Below are 7912 nucleotides of genomic sequence, written 5' to 3' on the forward strand. Positions count from 1 at the left end.
ACCTGCGCCTAAATCGCTCTCCAACCTTAGCTCGTAGATGAACTGTGTTGTTGAATGATTGATTGATGCCTTTGCCTCCACAAAAGCACACTAATATATACGGGTGGGTGGCAGGTTGTGTCACCCGGTCGACCCATGCCTAATGCCCAAGCCGACTCGTTCACAATGTGTTGTCTCGCCCAGGAGGAGGGTCGGCCCACCCAACTCGTTGGACCGCCCCCTCAACTCGCCCAACACCTTATAAACTCGTCCTTGGCTGGCTCACTTCGCATTTTTCACAAGTCCTGTGCATGGTGGAGTCGTCTTGCCCATCACACGGACCGCATGTCCTTACATCCTGCCCCACCTAAAATCATTGTCATCCTCGACAATACCTCATCCCAGCAACCATATGTCACCAAGATATCCATACCAAGGCATACACCCCATCGGTATGTCATATATCGGAAAATCATCTCAATCCATGATCATCAACCACCTCGTCACAATCTCCACATGCTGCTCCTCATCGTGGAAGGTTGGCCCCTCCATCTCAAGCTACATGCCCACTGCAGCATATCATGTCGACCTCATCATGTATCGTCATCGTGTGAACTTCTGCTATGATACTCCAACACAATGCTAACACATCTATGCACACTGGATCCCCTCATGACTCGAACTAGTTGGGTTGGTAATCCAACTGTCACGCCCAAACCACGAGAATGCACATCCTCATGCCATCATCAGTCGTTTCTCAAAACATCCTGTCACATCATCAACTCAATCAAGAATCCATCTCCATACAAGTATAAGCCATGCTCAGGTCCATGAAGTAGTCTCCATCTCATCTGCAACATGCTGTCCATGATGTTTGGTGTCAATGTGCTTCATGAAATCAGCCGCATCTATCCCAACACCATTGTCCATATGTGTATCTCCTCAAAGTGAAGAGATCATCTCATCAACCCCGACTCTCGATGTGCCACATCCAGGTCCATGAAGCAACCTCCATCATCTCTGTTATGTGCCATCCCTCAAGTCTGCCATAGAAACAAGTATACACCTGTCTCATCTATCCATGTGCTGCCCATGATCATAGATCAATCAACTCCCATGTGTCAAAAGTGGTTAAGTCTTGGCTCAACCCATGCCCAAGTGTTGCCACCAAGGCATCATCATCGTTGTAACTCCATCACTCCAAAGTGTCTCATATCGATCCTCCACATCAAGTCACTCTTTCAAGCCACACCCATACATGTACTCGAAAGTATGCATCCCATTCTGCATCAAAGTCTCTAACCTCAGCTCCTCAATGCATCAGATCCTCCAAGTCCACCATATATGAAGTCCCTAAAAGTCACAACCTCATGTCATCATGAGTTCCATGAGTCATCTCCAACCAACATCCAACAAGCATACATGTCTCGGCCCAAAGGTCTCTGCAAGATGCCTCAGCTCTCCATGTAGTTGGAATGATCCATAGTCTACTCACAAATCCATCCAATTCCATGGCCTTGTTGTACATAAGTGCACAACCTCTCCATCAGCTCCCAAATAATAAGTATCCATGTCACACCGGAAAATCCACCTGCACAACATCCCTACCTTGGCACTCCTCATTGGATGCCCATAAGTGACACCTCTACAAGTGTTCCTGCATAATGTCCCTGCATAAGACTGCTATACTCCATGTCTCCAACCTGATGTCCATGACTAAGTTTCCCATGTGTCCAACTAAGTAGACCCATCACAACAATCGGTCATCCTCATCCAAGCCTGCAAATCTTTGGTCTAGTGAACTCGGTCATCCAACCATATCATCATCACATGAGTCTCTCCATCATAGCTCCCCCACTAAAGGTTCCACCAAGAATTTCTCTTGGTCTCGGCCATGAGAGTCCACCCAAGTATCATCGTACTCAAGTGTGTGCCCTACTCCAATCTGTCCATGAGTCATGCTAGGCACTTAGCCAATTCTCCATGTGGCTAAAGCATGACCCAATCCTCCACAATGATCATCATGTTCCTCCCTTGTCACAGGCCTTTGTATCTTCTATCATAAGGTCACAAACAACCCCAACAAGTCCTGCAACAGTCAACAATCCTTGATTCTCCATACAAGGTCTCATCGTAGACATCCATGGTAAGATGCTCCCCTGCATCGGCAAACTGGTGTTGCTCTTCCTTGCATATGGTTCATCTACCAAATGCTCAACTGAAACACAAGTATCAATAGTACTTACATCATCATGAGGCTCCTCCATGTGAGTTTCCTCATCTACCCATGTCTGCAAACTGCACGATCCTGGTCCAACTTGATCAATCTCAAGTTCATCCTCCATCGTGGTCACATATGCAACATCCTCAATCATCACAGTTTCCTCTTCCTTGTCAGCATAATCTGCAGCTTCATCCTGCTCCATTATCCAACCAAGTTGAAGAAGTTCGTCTTCAACATTATTTTCCAAGACTTCAAGTTTCTCTCTAATCCATGGGTTCTCTTCTTTGATCTGCTTCAACCTGTATAAGGTCAGCAAGAGCTTCCCTTTGCATTCTTCTAAATCTTCCATGCCTTGTCGTTCAGCTTGGCCCAAACACAAAGCTTCACCTCTGTTAAACCTGTTTCACCATTCACCTGAATCACCCTGATATTCCTCCTGTCACTTGGAAAAATTGAACTCCCTTTCAAGTCTTTGGTCTTCGTAGAATCAGCTCCTTGATTCAGTTCACCAGCTCTGATACCACCTGTCACGAAGTGACAGTGGGATCAGCTTCTTCCGCAAATCCCCTTTTCACTTCACCAGGTTTCTTGCATAAGTACAAGTTAAATCTTGGGAAACCCCAAATTTACACTTAGCCAATTTTCAACTTTCAGAAAATTCGGTTGCCTAGTTCGTCTGCACCTCCACACAGTCGCCGCACGACTCAGCAACCCTTCGTTCACCTCGTCGCACGTTCGTGTCATTTGCCCAACTTGGGCACGCCTCAACGTAACCAAGTCGCCACACATCGGTGCCCTCCGCACGAGTCACACCTTTGTTCACAACTCCAACACTTCACCATTTCCACCGTTTTGTCGTGCACAACACGCCCTACCTGGGTCACCTGTCCGCACGATCCACTCATGTCTTCGTTTCGGCGTGCATGGCGCGCCCTCACCCAGCCGCCCGTCCACACAACTTTCTCACCCGAGGCACCCGCCCGAGTTTCTCACCCGAGTTCGTCCACCCGCGCCTTCACCCGAACTCATTCACCCAAATGACTTCACTCGAGTCGCCACACGACTTCACCTGGGTCGCCCGACGACTTCACCCGAGTCTGCCTGAATGACCTCACCCGGTTCGCCTGAACGACCTCACCTGAGTTTTCTGCCCAACGAACTCACCCGAGTTTCTTGCCTGATAACCTTGCTTGAGTTTTGCCTGAACGACCTCGCCTGAGTTTCCTGCATGAGTTTTCTGCACGCTAAGTTTGCCCGAAGTGCGGGCACATCTCCCTGTGCCCTTAGCACTTCTCAACCTGCACCTAACTCGCTCTCCAACCTCAGCTCGTAGATAAGTTGTGTTGTTGAATGATTGATCGATGCCTTTGCCTCCACAAATGCACGCCAATATATACGGGTGGGTGGCGAGTTGTGTCACCCGCCTGACCCATGCCCATTGCCCAAGCCAACTCGTTCAAATGTGTTGTCTCACCCAGGAGGAGGGTTGGCTCGCCCAAGTCGTGGGACCACCCCCTCAACTCACCCAACACCTTATAAACTCATCCTTGGCTCGCTCACTTCGCATTTTTCACAAGTCCTTCGCACAGTGGAGTTGTCCTGCCCGTCGCACGGACTGCAGGTCCTTACAACAAGGGTCCAAAATGCGGATTTCAATATCATGCATACGAGATACCTCCATAGACTAATGAAACTCGACATCTGTGGAACCGTGCATTCAACATTACTACTTCTTATCAACATTAATGATGAATAGCAAGGTTCTCGTGACTTTGTAGCTCGATTAAATGTCTCAACCTCAAAGGTTCCTTCAACTCAGATTAGCTGTGGAATTCAAGTCAGATCAGTGTTGCATTCAACTTGATGTCATTTAAGAAATTTATTTTTAGTTATATTTGAGTCGAATGCATTAATGGCTTACTCCCACGTCATCCTTTTGCGGTTTTCCTAAGTGGGAGTGTATCACCGCAGAACATATACTTAACATTTGCTTAGGTTGGCATATTGACCATGTCACATAGACTTTGGATTTTAATGTTGGATGCAAACTTGAGCATTTGAATTGTAATTAAGCAAACTCAACCAAAATAATTTAACAGATCTATGCAATGAGTCTAGGCTCCATATCATCAAATCTTTGTTCGAGTTTAGAATTGGCTCGCTCGTTGCGCCTTTACCCTAAACCTATAAAAGGTCATTCATTCAAATCCAAATTGTGCCATGGATTTAAGAATGCTTCAACCTTCAGTCCTTTTATCAACAATCTTCACTGAAACTTGGATGCAGGGAATAGCCCAAAACGTTATATAGGCTCCAGGGAGAAGATAATCATAACTATTCCAGAATTTTGTCCTCCTAAAAAATATTACATGGCCACTACAAGATCTTTTTACTTTTAGTTCTATGTTTGAGAAGTCAAGAGAAACCCTTCAACACTTGTAAAACATGAATGAACCCAGCCATATAGAGAAGAAAACTTATTCAATTGCTCAAGCTTCAATTTTCATGCCTTGATCCAACGAATCCCACCGAGTATAAATATAGGCAAAAAAAAACTTCCCAAATTGCCTCCTTGTTAGGTATTAAATTACTCTCCAAGGCCGCAGGGAATTTTCATTAATGAAATGCTTCAATCTTACCAAAAAGATATGTTTATTTGGAAGGCAAGTAGCCCTTTATTTATAGAATTCATGGAGCTTTAAGGAAACCAATCGACTTACCCTCTTGGAGGGAGAAACAAAATTCAATAATTTATATATTCTTGGAGCCAAAAATTCATATAGGGTTGACTCATTCTTAAATTGAAATTTCATATATTATTTTAGCCAAACATGCCTTTCTCTTGGATTGAGGCACCTTCTTGATTTCAAGATTTGATGACTAATGATAAACTGCCACATCATCCATATGATGGGGCTTTAACCATAATGAGTTTCTTCTAAGCCCATAAACTAATGACAAGCTTCCATGTCACCATATTTGGGGCTTTTTAACATGGAGAATGCTAGGCACCATCATCATGCTTTGGGGTTTTTGCTCACAAATTGGGTCCTTCAACTTCAAATAACCACAACTCCTAAACCGCGAGGTATTATGTGATGTGCCATATATTGTTGGAATCAGCTTGATGAGGAGCTTCACATGATGTTGGTCTTGGGCCAAAGAAAATTAATATTCATTCTAAAATAATCAAACAAGTGTGGTGCTTCAAGGGTTATCTAGGAATTTTGAGCAATGGAGCTTCCAATTAATGACAAATTAGACAAACATTAAGAGTGTTCAGTAGCATACATTGGAAACAATGAGAACACCATTCAATAGAATGAGCTTGTTGGCTCAAACAATTAAGAGGAAGGGGACATTGAAATTATGGTTGAAATAAATATTTAGTTATAAAGTATTAATATTTTGTATATGGGAATGTGTGGTTGAATTTAAAATAATTTTAAAGCTAGTTTTATTTATTTATTTATTAAATGAAAAAGTTATTTAATTTATATTTATTAATTGAAATATTATTATTTTTATAAAATTTCATTGTTAAAAGGTTAAATGATTATATGTCATTTCAATTGAAAATAAAATCAATACTTTAACTTTGAAAATGATTTTTAGTCATTTGGAAAGTGAAAGGACAACTTATAGAGATTTTCTATAAATTATATTTATTTGTTTACTAATTTTCTAGTGATCTCTTCCATCATAAAGCAATTACATAGAAGAGCTCAACAATAAAAGAAAAATTCCATAATGATCATAAAGAGACAACCACACAATAACACAAGAGAATACCCAAGGAAAACCCACAAGGGGTAAAAACCCAACAATACTTATTTTATAGAATCAATCCAATAAGAGGGACATAAAAGTCAAGATGAAAGATAATTAACCAACATGAATGACAAGATCAACCTCTTGCTAAGAAACCAAGTCAGCCCTCACAAAAATGTCCACAAATTATCCTTGAGTATCTCGGTCAAGATCTGAAATAGGTCTGCTCCAAAGGGCCAAAATTTGACCTCTACCTTAGCCTCAGATATTCAATTTTGACCACAGATGAACCACAGGAAATTTCAAACTTTTCTTTAGAAAGATACCCCAAAAACTTGCCCTGATCTCATCCTCTTGTACTTGCTTGAGCGAGGGCAGAAATAGTACTTCTTATAGTTTTGTTTTCAGTCTGCTTGACTTGTATTCCTTCATAGAATGTTGAGATATATTACTTCTTGTGTGATAATTTGAAGTGTGCCAAGAGGGAGGACGAATGTCTCCTTAATATGGACATCATGAGGTTGAATGGATGCCATTAGGGGCTAAGCCGACTTGAGAATTTAGAGGAGCTGAATTAGTTCGTTGTGGAGGGAAAAATACAAATTCAAAATTCAAAATTCTTCTTTTGAAAAGTTTATGAAGAACATGTCTTTCATATTTTCTTTTGATGAAATAATGAGCATGAAGAACGTGCTACATAGAAACATATATTCTACAAACACATCAATGAGGAAAACTGATAATTATGAATTTACTAACCATAGCTATAAAATTCAACAATTTCTTCAAGTGGACCTGCAAATAGAATAAAGTTACCATAAGAGTTTTAAATATATTCTTGAAGTTGGTTGATATAGGTGATATCTAAATCTGAAAATGACTGAAAATTTTATTTATAGCAACATTCTTTTTTGTAAATTCTTATTTTGTATTGTATTCTCATTTTTCATGCTCAACTTGGAGTTAACAAGTGTCCCTTTTAAAGTAAACATAAAATATCCTTTAAATTAAAAAATAATGTGAACGATCATCTAAATAAAAGTAAATATACATATTTGCTTTGTTTTACTTAAAACTATTATAAAATGTAATCCCACTCTAACTCTACTTGCTTTATTGGTTGTTGATAGTACAACCCAATACAAAGGAGAATGGTCAAAATATTTCACTCTCACTCTTTGTTACAAATAAAATATTATATTACAACCCAATACAAAAGAGATATGATAAAAATATTCCTCTCGCTCTCAATTATAAATAAAATATTTTCATGCTCATATGAAATAAGATAATTTTATATGAACTTTTAAAATTCTTTTAAAATAATTTTAACAAAAAAAAAAGTTGATATTATTTATATTTTCTATTTTCAATTGATACGTATATAAACAATTTTAATATCCATGTTAACTAATTTATTTTAATATCAACTTTAGAAAAACACACACACACATATAAAATAATAAAATATTTCAATGTGCAAAGAAAAGAGGTAAGTGAAAGTAATATTGAATGTATTAAAAAAAGAAGAAGTATTTTATGTAAAAAAGTAATTAATAATTTTAAATAATAAATTTATATAAACACACATTAAATATACTTTAATATAATTTTAAAGTAATATAATATTAAAAACTAATATAGAAAATTAACATAATAAGAGTTTAATAAATTTCATATTACACTTGTTTAATTGTGGTTCCTATCCATTTTTTATGTAATTACTTTCCTAAATTATGGTGGGCAGCTATCTACATGGCATCACTTGCTAATAGAAATATTTTTTAGTTTTTTAAAATTTTAATATAATTTTATATCTTACAATTAAATTTAAAACCACATAATTAGTCATCAACCAATTACATTTTAAAAAGTAAAAAATTATGTTTTAGTTTCAATATATTCAGTTTAATATTATTTTTTCACTCTCACTCTTTG

The sequence above is a fragment of the Pinus tabuliformis genome, chromosome X (genome assembly GCF_031772625.1).
Source record: "Pinus tabuliformis cultivar Carrire ecotype Pingquan chromosome X, CPIR1, whole genome shotgun sequence".
Lineage (NCBI taxonomy): Eukaryota > Viridiplantae > Streptophyta > Pinopsida > Pinales > Pinaceae > Pinus > Pinus tabuliformis.